Below are 14,355 nucleotides of genomic sequence, written 5' to 3'. Positions count from 1 at the left end.
ACGTAATATATTCCCCTCTGCTCTCCATAACATCCCAAACAAATTCTGCCATTGGGGATATCAGAGCAACCTCATTAAAACCAATGAGGTTGCATGGATGTAAATGGGGACAGACTTTGGCCAGCTCACACACTATAGCATTTGTAGATCTCTTTTTATAGACTATCTAGCTGCAATTATCCTTCAGTGCTGAGCCAAATGCACATCTGATAAAAGCCACTCTGGGTAACATCCATAAACATGACAGAAAGGGATCAACTTTAACATCTTTTTAATACATGCATCCAAGTCTTCTTCCAGCAAGACTTACACCAGGGTACCCGCTCCAGAGACTTTTTCTTTCTTTGAGCTTCTTCCCCGCTTAGGTTTCAATAAGCTGAGACACTTTTTCTTTTGTAAAAGTTCCTTCAAGCCTTCAAGAGCTCCACATCTCTGCTGCAGCTCTCCTGCTGTAATCCACCTCCGGAACACATAGCCACTCTAAGCAACTCCTTCACCTTTCTGCAACTTCACAAGCCTTCATCTCCTCTCCTACTTGCAGTCACTCATGGCCAGCTTGAGCTCTCTAGTCAGCTACTACAGCCCAGCTAGAAATAAAAAACATTGCTCTGGCTTCTGGTGGGGCTAAATTTGGCCTCATATCCCTTAGCCAGCCATGCTTAGAGCCTTCCTACTTCCCACATGGTTCCAGGGAAATCCTGACCCTGCTGAAGTCAATTGCAAAATTAGCTTAAACCTCCAAGGAGGAGGACTTCATCCCTGTTCTAAGGGTTTTGATGTCATTTGCCAGCACTGAGGGGGGCATTTTCCTGGCTAGACCCATCAATCTCATCACAGTCTACTCTCAGTGCTATCCAACAGCACCAGGAGACAAAGGAGACAGCTTGCAAGCCTGCTACACTTCTAATTCAAGCCATTTTAATTTCTTCTTCCTCTCATCCTTTTGGAAGGCATTGGTCCCACGCCACTGCTTCTTCGGGGTGTTTGCTGTTTTTTCTAAAAGGCTGTTGTACTGACAAGCCCACTATGTTCTTTCTATAGGTGCGTTGAAGCTTTCTCAGCAGACAAAGGGTCATTGGAGTGATTCTTCCATACATGCCAGCTATAAGACAGTTTGCCATTCTGTGTGGGGAAAATAAGACATTGCAAAATAGTGAAAGCATGTGAAAAAGGAGTCTTAGAACTCCATCCTCCCTGCAGCTTCTTCCTGGTACGGAAAGTTAGCCTGGGAACACACAAAATGTAATGGAGAAATAAAATGCTTCCTAATGCATGACTGGAATAAAGCAGCATGACACAGTTAGCTTGGTGTTGCATTCTGATCAGTCAGATGGCAAAGACATCATGCTTCACTTAGCTCCAATGCACCCACTGTGTGACAAGTATGAAAAGATATGTAGAAGGGAGAGGAAGAGAAGGCTGCTTCTGGTCCAAAAGACCTTTCTGGCCCCTGCTGCACTCACAAAAGAGGTCCTGAATAGAAACCCAAATGAGCCTGGGGAATATTCATACGATCTTAATGTACCATGACTGCTGCCTACCAGCTCCAGATAAGTTGGATTAATAAACTGCCTTTTGCTTGTGACACCTCGGCATGAATTTTGCATTAGGCTCAATTCAGTAAAGTTCACAACTGACATGCTTCCTTTTATGACAATTCTTTTCAATTGTTTTTTGCACTGGGATGTCATAAAGATGTTTGAGCTTTTTTCTGGCAGGGAACTGTCTTTTATCTTGAAAAAGAGCTTTTATAACCCACTCATGCCGATAGCACTCTTGAATTAAGTTGGAAGGCAAAGCCCCTAGTCCGTTTATACTATTAACAAGACAGGCATTTTTTAGTGTCAATGAAAGTGATGATGTGCTTGCTTCAATGCTGGGCTTGTCACAGTGGAAAATTTCAATGCAATGGGGGTGGGGCTGATTAAAACACGAAGAGGACATGATATGATAAGATCAGCAGAACCTTTTGGAGTTATTAATGCAAGGCGAGTGGATCATGTCCACCAATTAGAGCTTACATGGCACTCGCTAAATTTATCAGACCATGAATCTGTTCTTCCTTAATTGATAAGCAGGTGACATGGCTGATCTGTATCTAGATTCTGCAAGGAGGGATAAAAGTGGATGGATGGATGGGTGGATGGATGATATGATATGATTATGAGCTGCTGTCTCAGCAGCAGCTACTCAGATCAGGGATCATTTGAAGGATGGACCTCTGTTGGCACTAGGTGAAAATGAGTGGATAGGTTTGGGGGACAGTTTGGGGGGACTATTTAGGGGACCATTTGACTGCAGCCTGACAAAATAATAGAAATCAAAGCTGGCTGAAGGATTTACATTCCTGACCTGAGATGCTGTCTCAGAGCCATTACACAGAACCTAGTCCTGCAAAACCTTACAGAACTCAGCTAGTCAGTTCCTGAACAGTTCCATCTGTGAAATGGGGAAAATACTACCATAATACTTTTTTCTCTTACCCTTTGTCTTTTGGGCCTCTTTAAACAATATGTCTTTCAGAGAAGGAAATGCTCCTTACTATTCACAGAGCCTTGATCTCACTTGAGGTATCAAACATACTCAAAAATGTCTAGCTGGGCTGCAAAGACAGAGCAGGCTTATGCATGCAAAGACCCATTACCCACCCGCTCTCTATAGCTCCCACCATTTACTCCCAGACAGTATGAAAGGGAATTTGGTGCCATGCTGCAATTCCAAATGCACTCTAGCTCCTTTTTTTCCCTGAGCATAAGTGGGGGCAGGTTTAAGGCTTGCTGTGTGGAAGGGAAACACATTTTCTAAAGGACCGGTTCAAAGTGGCTACGCAGATCGTTCCCCTCCTTCATGAAAACATCAAAGAACATGGAAATGTGGACCCTGAAATGATCTAAACATGTGATGAACCTGAAACATCTTAGCTTAAATATATGGACGACAACCTGCAAAGACTCAGCAGATTTCATCCATGTGTACTTTGGATGACTGCTCAACTGTGGCTCATAGCTTCAAAATGATAAACTACAGGTTGGTTCTGTAGCTTATCTCAAATAAGCCATCAAAACATATACATTACCTCAAAATTGGCCTGGAAAAGTGATTCTTCAGTTACATAAAAGGTATTGCAATTATTTTTATTCCCATACTGACAAAGCAAAGTGTCTTGGTTATTGCTGCATTCAGAGAAGCAGGAGAAGCAGCACATCTAAAAATGGCTTAAATCAGCTCTTTGCATAACCAAGGCAGGACTTCAGGGATATCTATATGGATTCATCTGACTATGCTCCCTTGCAAAGGGCCAAATCTCCCACTTTTCACCAGGGGCAGAGCTCCACTTTCTTGACTTATCAGGTGTCTGACCATACTACCATGATTTTTACATGTTCAGTGCTGGTTCTCTCTTGTTTGGGTAGTGAGTAGGGAACATTTCAAGGGGAAGAGAAGATTGTTTGAACTATCAAAGAACTGAGGTTTCTCACAGGACTCAGGAGGAGGAGAGCATTGATGCAGTCAGGAATTATCAGCCATAGGAAGGAAAAGGACACGCAAACCCAGGAGACCTTCCTAGGCTCTGGTAACTTTACAAAAACATGATCCTGCAAACCCTTGTCCCTTCAAATCAGCCATGGACCTTTCTGTTATGAACTGCTCCTTCCTTCCCTCCCTCCCCTAGAAACACCGTCCTATGTTTGATGTGCTGTTTCCATAGCAACATTTAATTAATATAAGCCCCCTGTCCCCTGCACAGCACAGGTAGTATCTGCAACTAGCATTTAACATGAAATGAAAGCAAGGATTTCAGGCAGCAAAAGGCCTTGCTCCAATCTCAAGTGTGTTTACAACAGCAGAGTGGTGCCTGCGCACTGAGGAGGGGAAGAGACGCTCTCTCTGGCTTTTAATTACATAAGGTGTACATAGCAGGTAATTAATACGGAGCAAAGTCCGGAGACACCTGAGTTTCCAACCCTCTGGTCAGCAGTGCAGTGCCGGCAGCTCGGACCACGCATGTGGGATGCAGCATCCTCCGAAGATTTCCACAGCTCCCCGGGTACCCCCTGATGCGCAGCGATTCGGGATGAGGACCAGGGCTCGCTCTCCACCTGCCACCACAGCTGTTCCCCCAGTCCCTCCTTCCTCAGTGTCTGGGAGGTCAGGGCCCAGATATTTCTGATTAGCACCCCACACACCCTCTCTCCCCTCCTTCGGGAGCCATTTTAGCATCGCCTGATGGAAAGCATGCAGGCTGCAATTACAGCAAGGCATTAGAAACAAACAGTTCTTATCATTTATATGAATTGCAGATGTGTGGAAACTTTTCCGCTAATAAATTCCGAGCTGTAAATGGATCAGGCATGTGATGTTGTGGTTTCTAAAGATAACAAAGCCTCTGTGTTTTTGCTTATTCTTGCAGAACACCTTCACAGCATAGTGCTTCCAGGGAGTTAAGAACAGGTGAGAAGATATGTAGACATAGAGGGGAAAGCACGATGCTCCTCTGAGACACCAAAGCCCTCTTCTGATTTCACTGGTTTCACTGTTTGTCTAATTTAATATGAAAGTGTCTAAGAAGTCATCTGGAATCAGGGCCCACTGAGATAGGGCTATCAGTATATCATCTTGCACAGCCCCAAATATCACAGAGATTTTGGGGGTAAACCACTCTGGTTAGGAGACACCATCCAGGTAGACAACACTGCACAAGGTCTCTCCTCCTCCATTTTAATGATCTAACCCTTGCTTTTTCATTCATGTAAAACTTCTATAGGTGGCAGAGGGATTCCTTGAATTTGCAAAGGTCCTTAATTTGGTGGTCTGAACAAGACAGGTATGGTCAAAATTAAACAGGTGGCAAGGACTAGTGTTGGCAATAGCCTGCTTCAAGTGGGAAGTTGTGTGACCTTCAGATGTCTGTTCCAACCAGTATTCCTATGATCTCATGAGTATATATCTTTCCCCTTCTCCTAGAGGACCCTCCTCAAAGCAGTTCATGGCTGAATGCCTTACAGCATGGAGATGAGAGCTCCACCCCAAAAAGAGGGACATTTCCTTTCCCAAGAACATGCAGACACTAGGGAGACCTGCAGGACCTGTAGGCGTTCCTCTCCAATGTAGAGAAGGATCACGGCAGGAGGCTGAGGAACGGGATGGCAAGTGGGAAATGACACTACAATGAAGGGAGAGAAGGTGTGTTGCCTGCTGCTTCCCACGCCGTTGCAGTGGCGTAGAGTAGACCTGTAGGCACCACCATTCTCTACATCCTGACATGATACCTATGGCTTTCCCAGAGACTGGAGGAATGGGTGAGAGGGAGAAGGAATGATTCTACCATCATTCTTTCCTCTTTTAATTGTCACTTAGGAAATTAGAGTAAGGAGATAAAGGTGTAGGAGGGGAACCAACAAAACCCAAAATGAAATGACAGACTGTCATTCCTAGAAGGAAGGAGGAGCAGACAGATACTCAACCAGATACCTCTGGAAGAAGGTGATACTTGGACCCTGCTCTAAAGCCATGCATTCATTTCCCAGCTGCCTCAGCTGATGCCTCTGAAAACTCATTATAAAAGACAGAGAACATCTGTCTCCCCTTTGTGTGTGAACGTGGGCTTTCATTCACATCCCTTGGGTTTTCTGGTCTCTTGTGGGAAGATAAGATAAGCCAGAAGCTGCAGGAAGTATCCACTACTGTTCACCTCGAATCCAGCACTCGGAGAAACAGATTTCAGTCTCTCTCTCCCAGGGGTGTGGAAGGGATTTGCTCTGGGTGTTAGTAGTTAGATTTCATCCTGGGCTTTAAAATGAACGTCTTGTTTATCTGAAAAAATTTGTTATCCCAGAGCTTTTCATCTAGTCTAGTTGTTCTGGTATTTCAGTTACCTGGTATCTGAGTAGTTTTCTTCCCTGAAACTTAATCCTCATATCTGTAAAGAGGAAGAAATTAATCCAGTTAGAATTTTACAGTGAACAACTTTTGCATAGAAAATGGTTTTACAGTGGAAAAAAAATACATTTAACAGTCTTTGTTGGAAATCTTCCATTTAAAAAATTGGAGAAATTTAAACTACAGAAAAAAAAAAAATTAATTTGAGTCAGTAGCTGAAAATGGACTTTCTAGTTGTCACTGAAATTCAGCATAAGGCAAAGGGAAGGTTTGCATGAATGCAGTACTTGATTTTGTTCACTGTTTTCACTGGTGTGGAGAAGACAGGGGAGGGAGAAAAAAGGGAACTTTCCCACTTGGATGCAACAATATCTGCTCTCCCAGGGCCCTGGCAATGGTCTGTTTGTTAATCCCCTTGTGAAAAGCCACTTTGAAAGTGCTTTGAAATCCTCCTGTGAGACATAGCAAAATCAACAGCCAAACAACAGAACCCCAGGGGCTCATTTCTTTAGCTGAAACAACACTCTAAATCTCTGTTACTTCAGCTTTATGAAACCATTATTATTTACTAGTACATAATATTATTGATTTGGACATGAGGGGATATATAAACTAAAGCAGGCAGGCAGGACTGATATGTGGCTGGCAGCTCAGTTTAAGTTTACAGTAAGCACTTCTGAAATCAGTCTAATTAACAGTGACACCAGCGAGCATCTGGACCCTGTGGAGGGTTTGGCAGAGATAAGCTTAAAGCCTTACTTCTCAGCAGAAGTATTCAAGGAGGTGTCTGTGCTTACTGGTGGGACATCAGGCCTGAAGAAAAATAATTAAAGTAAATCAGTGGAAACAGACCTATAAATTCAAACACATACCAAATACTGCAGCTTTCAGCTAGAAAAGCTTAGCAACTAGAGCACAGAGTCTGACTACATAGAAAGATGAAACATTACATGAATTATTTGAATATATGGTACTGTATTACATACAAGGGCCAGAAAGGTGGAGGAATCTCCAGCCTGGGAGACATTCAGAGCTCAGCTGGACAAGTGCCTGAGCAACCTAGTCTAGCTGGGCTTGTGTTAAGCAGAGTGTTGGACCAGATGACTGCCTGTGGTCTGTTCCAACCTAAATTATTATGTGACTTGAGGATTGTATTATTTTTATGTGTTGGTTCAAATACAGGGCAAATATTGCACAGGAGAAATACTTTTAAAAAAATTCTTAAGTCTTCAGTCCTCTGAATTGCTTGTTAGCATGGGTGTAGTAGCATTTTAAGAGGCAGCATCCTCCAGTCTGCTAACAATTTTATGATCCCCTTTTTTCTTGGTCTTTTTGATGCTTCTTAAATTACACAGCTCATCAATGACTAGCAGGTTGTCTTCAGCAGGTGTTAATATAGCTATTCCAATGCAGAAGCTGGAATTCAAAGGGCAGTATTCACAGGTGATTATTCAGAGGGACGGGGAAAAAAGACTCTTAGGAAAGAAACAGTGTCCAATTATTTGGTTGCAGCATGTGAGAGTATATTTTGTAATGAAGTCTTAAACCTTTGTAAAATTTCTTCCTTGGTTCTGAAGCAGAAATTGAATGACATTTGAGAAGACCCAGGCCTGAAGGGAGAGAGCGAGTATTGACACGATGGTCTCATTAGGAAGGAGAATATCCTGTCAAGGGTGGTGCTTTTCTCTTTAGCAGAGGGAGCTCACAGCAGGAAATTGCTTTTTTCTCCTCTATCACATATTCAAATTGCTGCAAACGCCATTTTGCTCAGAGCTGTATATGGATTTTGCATAAGGCCATGTCCTTGGACTGATAGAGCACAGGAACAGAAATAAAGTAAGCTTGAGGGCAACATGAGAGGAAGGAGACAGAAAGGAGAAGTGAAGAATACTTTAAATCACTTGGGTTTGGAATCTCGTCTAAACAGCTGCTCATCTAAACCCACCACTATGGCTTCTGGAAACTGAGCTGGCCTATGCTCTTCAGCACAATAATGCTGCACCATCATCCAGTTTTTCTCTGGATTTTAAAATGTCGAATGTTTCAGCACACATGTGGCGATAATTCAGTTCTGCAGGTTCTCTCTCTTCAGTTATTTTCTCTGAGCAGCAGCAACAGAAACTGAGTAGGCAAGATCCTGAGTTTTTTAATGCATATAGGGTTTCAACCCACCCATCTGGAAGAATATCATCTAGCCTTGAATGGGAGATGCTATTCAGAAGGGAGTAACTGAGGGGTAGTGGGGAGGCAGATTCATTTGTTTGATTTTGGACCATTGCCTTTGATGCCCTTCATAATGGGTTAAAACACAGTTGCATCGAATTTGGACGTTGACATTTTTGGGGTATGCATTTTATGTAAATCAAAAATAGAAATGGGGGGTTGAGTTCACTTGGGAGCACACTTGGGCGGTTTGTGAAATGTTCACCACTAGAGGACTCTACAGCAATAGTTAATTGTCTCTTTTTTCCTTTTTTTTTTTTTTTTTTTTGATATATGCACCCTCTGGTAATCTTTTCTCAGAGAACAAGAAAGCCTGCTCCAGCAGCCCCAGGTGCTGAGCCTTGGCATTATTGGAAATGTGTCATCACAGGCCAGATTTTGAAACAAGGTCTCAGGCAAGGCCAGATTGGAGTCATTGAGCTTGCCATGTTTAACACGGAGAATAAATGACCCCATTTTCAGGAAAACAGCTCGCATGCTGTCCTGCTGGGAAGGAGGGTGCTGAGGACCTCCTGGGATCACCTTTTCATTTCCTGCACTTGCCCCTGCCAAAAAGAGAGTGTTTGGGCTCCTGGGGGTGGACAGCTCAGGGACATAGCCTTCCAATCCTAGGAAGGAGTAGGAAGCACTGACACGATACTGGGGCTGGTTCACAGCAAGGCAGTCTGTCTTCTCTCCTGCTAAGGCCATGCTGTCAGGACCACTGCCCAGCTGGAGCGGCTCGCTGCTTCCTCTGGAGTCCCTTGGCTCCCTTCGGTACCCCCCTAGCCAAAGAGGGCAGCCAAGAGGCCTGTTGTGCTCCCCAGTCACACTTCTTCTCTGCCTTTCTCACATTCAAGGGATGGCAGAAAACTGGCCATTGATGGATAAATTAGGTTCTTGGGAATGCTTTTTGATTTATTTTTTTTTTCTTTTCCCTCTGGAACCACTCAGAAGGAAGTCTGGGTCTAAAACCCAGACATTTAAACTCCAGGCAGCCAGCCAAAGTCTGCGTCTGCTTTCAGACCGTGAACACTGGAAAGCTTCACACTGGGTCAGCAGCGGCCCTGCTTTGAGCCCTATGTGCCGATACATGTGGATGAGCTGGGACCAGCTCTCCAGCTGTCCTTGGAAAGCTGAGACCTTGTGGTGTTTGCCATTTGCCATGTCCTTGAGCTTCAACACTCACAAGTCAGCTGAGTCCAAGGCTTGTGCTGGCAGGCTGGCCTGATTTAGCACAATATCATGGTGTGAGGGCATCTCTCCTTCAACTGGGCTGCTACGTCTTCCAACCCTACCAGCGCATGGGCAATGAACAGCAGGAGGATGGCAGCTCTGACACCTTGGATGTTTCAGCCTTCACCACATGAAGGTAATGCTAGAAAACGGTTTCTTGGACAGCCTCTGAAGAGAATGGGGCAACCCATCCATGCACCTGCATTGCATAGGAAGACCTGACTCATACAGCCCACTGCTGCTCTGCTAAAACAGGTTGGTTCATGCTGTCTCCAGAGAACAGCACCTCTGCACGTGGCCTTCCCTGATTTCTGTGATCTCAGGCACCTGCAATGGGTGCCTTTCAGCAAAACCTGCTCCCAGTGCCTGCACCCCGCCACACCATGGAGATACAGTGCTTGGGAGAAGGCCAGCTCCTGGTCAGCATGCACAAGGGTACAGTCACCACTTCCATCACCAGAGAAGTCTCTTCCAAACTAGAGCAGGAATAAACCTGCTGTCAGTGAGCTACAGACAGTCAGCAGATCTCCAGGATTCCTCTCAAAGAGACGTGATGGGGGTCACGATGTTTAACAGGGGGATACAGAGCACGCTCACCGGCCATGGGAGGCTGTTCAGAGCCAGCCAGCCAAACCAGGGCTCAGAACTGTGGTGGCTGTGGGGCACAGCAGTCACTGCAATAAGGGCGATCAGTGCCTACAGCCTCAGCATCTGCAGCAAAGTCATTTATCAGGAGAACCGCTTTTTTTCTAGTTGCCCTGAGGTTTGTGCCAGACCAGGATTTGACATCCCCCTGAAGCAGAATGGCGCTGAAGGCAGAAATGGTTTAGGATCCTGTTACATTTCCCTTCACCACTCTTTGGAGCTGCTGAAAGTTGCTTCGGTGCCAAGAAAACTCTTTCCTTTACTGCAGCTTTAAGTCACTTGTTCCAAACTGCCTTTGATCTCCGATGATTTTCTGGCAGTGTTTGGAAAGTATTGTTTCAAATCAGTAACAATCCCTGTTTATGAACATCTTTTAGGTGTAAAAGGCCTGGGTGTTGATTTACCCATGTGGCATGTTTCCAGGGCTATTGGAAGTAGGGTGTGCCATCAGCAAAAGGGGGGTCCCTGTTAGCACTGCCCATGAGGTGCCCGTTGTCCCAGGCATCTGAAGTGGCATGGTGAGCCCAGGTACACAGAGCAGCCCCAGGCACCACGTCGGGGCATGCTGCCATGACCCAAGCTAGAGGAGAAAGAGGATATTAGAACAAGATGGGGGCTTGAATGTAAAGCCTCAGCACAATGGGGATCTCTGCGGTGCTGGCAAATTTGGCAGCTGGGGCCAGCCTCTTGGTGAAATGCTTGGCAGTCTTGTTTCGCAAACAGCTCTGCCAGCTCCAAATTGAGGTGGCAGTTTGGTACCCCAAACAGAAGACGCTGAAATAAGGACACACAGAGCCCTGCCTGCCTGCACCTCTGAGGTCAGCTGGCAGGTCTGAGGAAGGGAAGAACAACGTCCTGTGCTCTGCTTTAAACCGCGCACAGGCACTGCTCGCCACAGGGCTCATTTTGTGCTTGAACACCTAGTCGGGATGAACCAGGAAACATTTTCCACCATCCTTTTCTTTTCTTCCTTTGTGTTTCTACAGAGGGATCAGTTATCCTAGGCAAGGTGTGTGTTATTGATCTTTCCGACGCTATTATCCCCATTTGCGGTACTTGCTATAAAGATCTCAGCTACCCTTTAATCTTGCCACACCTCAGAGAGTCAGAGAGCAGCCAGGGAAGGATCTGATTCCAGTGTTATGCTAGAATTATTTGCTTTGAAACTGAAAACGAAATCGCTGGCCACTTGCAAACAAAATAAAATAAGTCTTTGCCAATTACATTTTTATTTTGAGTGGCTTAGATGGATTTCAGCACAAGGAAAGTCTCTGCGATACCCTATCACATCATGTGCTTAATTTGGACTTGGTCCGGTGAGGATTTTTGATGACTTTGTATCTACTTCCTTGTGTTTTTCAGGATCGTGTACACATGGCCGTTGTCCTGGGGATGGGGTACGGTTCCCTCTGAATGCCTAATTAAGCTCCGATTAGCATTTGTTCTAGGAGCAGATGCAGCTTTTCCAGCCCAGCAAACAATGCCATCTGTTGTTCCCTTGCTGTAAGTTCCATCTGAAAGTCTGCTCTGCTTCTATATTTAATTGTGAAGTTTCCTGCTGCCAAAAAAGTAAGGCCGTTTAAATTTGGCATGAGGAGGAAAAGGCCGAGAGGGAGGGAGAGTGGATTTTTATTGTTACTGCGGGGAATGCTAAGTGGGTTTAGTCTGACTGGCAGCTCTGCAGCCTGCTCTCCTGTGCAGGACAAGCCAAAGGGTGAAAACTTTGATCAAGACTCCCATTGCCACCTTGCGTCCTCTCCTTGATATCAAGGCTGCCTCTGCCGGGAGTCTTCAGCAGCATTTTCCTACCTTTGCTACCATGACTTCCCCGGATAGCTGAATTAGAGGTGACAGCGTGGTCCTCAGACACTGGCATTCATAGCATGGTGCTGTGACCTCCTCTGAAGACTTTTGGCATTCACAACAAAGGAAAGTATTCACAAGGAACCTTGTCTATGCTCCTACCCTGGGGGAACTGCTGAATTTGCATGGCCTTGACCAACCTGCTGTGACTGCCAACAAGGAAGCCAATTAAAGTACTGATTTTTGGGCATCTGTCAACTAGTGTCTGCCTTGAGACCCACTAAACTAATTTCACACAGACCACTTAGCAGCCATTAGCTGGTTTTGGCATGACCTGTGGTGGACAGCGACCAGTGACCTAGAGGGGAAAACACTAAATTTTATTATTTAACCCCTTGAACAGTTCAGTTTTGTAGGATGGGAATGCTCAGTGAAAAGTAGAAAAGGATGCGAAGAAGTCAACACGGTTTCTTGGCCAGATTCTATCCCTCCTGCTACTTCTGTGAACGTCATCTACTTAGTCAACTATCTCAGGACTTAGATTTATGATATAAATGGATAAAAACAGCTAGTGAATTCTGGCTAGGGTAAATCTTTTGACTCTCCACCTTCGGGAAAACAAGGATTTAATGGGAACCAGGCAATTAGGGCTGATTTCTATAACAAGTCAAATCAAACGTTTAACTTTGCAAATGTTTAAATGTTCCATCCGTAACGAATGTTATGCTAAACAAATATGGCCAAAGGGTAAACGCTATTTATTTAAAACTTTGGGGTTTTTCTTCCAAATTTTAACACATTTAACCCCTATTCCCTTTCATGGGTCATGATGAAGGAGGGGATCTCAGTCAGCAGCTTTCCAACTTATTTTAAGAATGCCAACAAGTTGCAGAATCGTGTCCCCCCCAGCTGGCTAACATCGACTATGCATTATGTACATCAAACCAAAGGCCAATGCAGGGCATGATTTGTTTAATAATGCAAGAGAATTTCCCCTATACGCTGAAATCGTAACCACAGCACTAGTCCCTCAAATACCCTCAGGGATGCTTGAGGCCAGTGTCGTGTGTAAGGAGCTGTTATTAACATTCACCATAAATTAAGCTTCTTTTCCCTACACACGCCTAGTTCTTAAATACTCTTTAACGAGAGGTTTGAAAACATTTTAAAATGTCTGCCAGTTTTTTTCCTTTGCTATTAAGCATTCCCATTGTGCTCCCCCTGCCTTCTCAGATGTCTGGCTCAGCTTCTGCTCCACTGTGAGGAGCTAGTTGCCAGTCCATGTGTCTGGTGTGCCCATCACTGCCATAGCTGGCCTTCTGCTGCCCTCTTCGAACAAAAGCTAGTATCCTAATCCCATCTCCATGAGCATCTTAACACCAGATGTGTGCACTGCTACAGCACAGGATGTTTCCTGCAGTGTTTGCTAGGACTGCTCTCTGTTTAGCTTTGTCAGAGACTGAGGAGTGAGAGAGTTACACAATGAGAAAGCTGGTGGGTGGGAGATCAGCGTTAGACATTGTGTCTTAGAAGCATCTTTTCAGGTAGAGTTTTGCAGAGTGCTCTTCCAGGCTTTGTAGGTCCCTATGACAGTCAGCTGCCAGAAATTCTCCCTGCCAGGTTGCACAAGACAGGCTAGGTTCACACACAGACAGCTTGCTGGGACAGGAGTCTGCTTTTGTAGTAGCACTCTGGAAGTGCTTCAGAATTAAGAAACATGACCTTATTTTGCTCCACGGGTCTTTCATACTCTGGAGCAGCTGGGTGGAGCTCAGCAGTAAAAGGGAAAATCAATTTTGTCTTTCATGTTGTTGTTGTTTAACAGATGCGTTCAGGATGCCACCACACCCGCCTCTTGCACAAATCCCTGTTGTCTTCCTGAACAGCTCGTTAAAGTCATTAACAGGCCCCCAGACAATTTTCAGCCTCTTCAAGAGTAGCAGTGTTTGTAGCTGGGAAGTCAGCAGTACTCTAAGAGTTAAGCTGCAATGACCTGGAACAACACAGACACAAAAACTGGGAATTTGATACAGTTCAACATCTTCAGTGTACTTTGTTATTTACCATACACAGCCTCTGCCAGCTGTAGCTGATCTTCTGTTTCAACCCGGGAGGAGGAGAAGGGATTGCATTTTGTATTTATTGCTTCAGTATATCCCCATAGCAGCCACCTTCCACCTCCTCCCGTGTCCACAACACACGTGCAGGCAGCACTTCATAGGAGTCATCGCTGCGAAGCAGGGATGAGTAGCAGCAGTTAGTTCAGTAGGAAACTTGAAGAGATTTCCTTTACTAGGTTGGAAGCAGCACCCCTTAAATAGTCCATCCATGGGTGTACAGAAGGTTCGGCACGCTTTGGACGTGGGTATTTCCATGTAGCTATTATCTGGGGAGATATATTAAATAGAACTGTTAGGTTTTCATTTGAGTCTTATTACTGAACACTCGTGACTGAGTACGGGGAGTAGGGCCCCAGGGAAAAGGGGTTGTGGGAGAAGACAAGGAACACCTCTTCCCTGCCTCCTCTGCACATCCAAAAGTTGTGCACCCAAAAAAAAGCTTTCATCTTATTTTTTTCTGGCAGCTGAA

The sequence above is a fragment of the Buteo buteo genome, chromosome 13 (assembly GCF_964188355.1).
Source record: "Buteo buteo chromosome 13, bButBut1.hap1.1, whole genome shotgun sequence".
Classification (NCBI taxonomy): Eukaryota; Metazoa; Chordata; class Aves; order Accipitriformes; family Accipitridae; genus Buteo; species Buteo buteo.
This window is presented reverse-complemented; position numbering follows the sequence as displayed.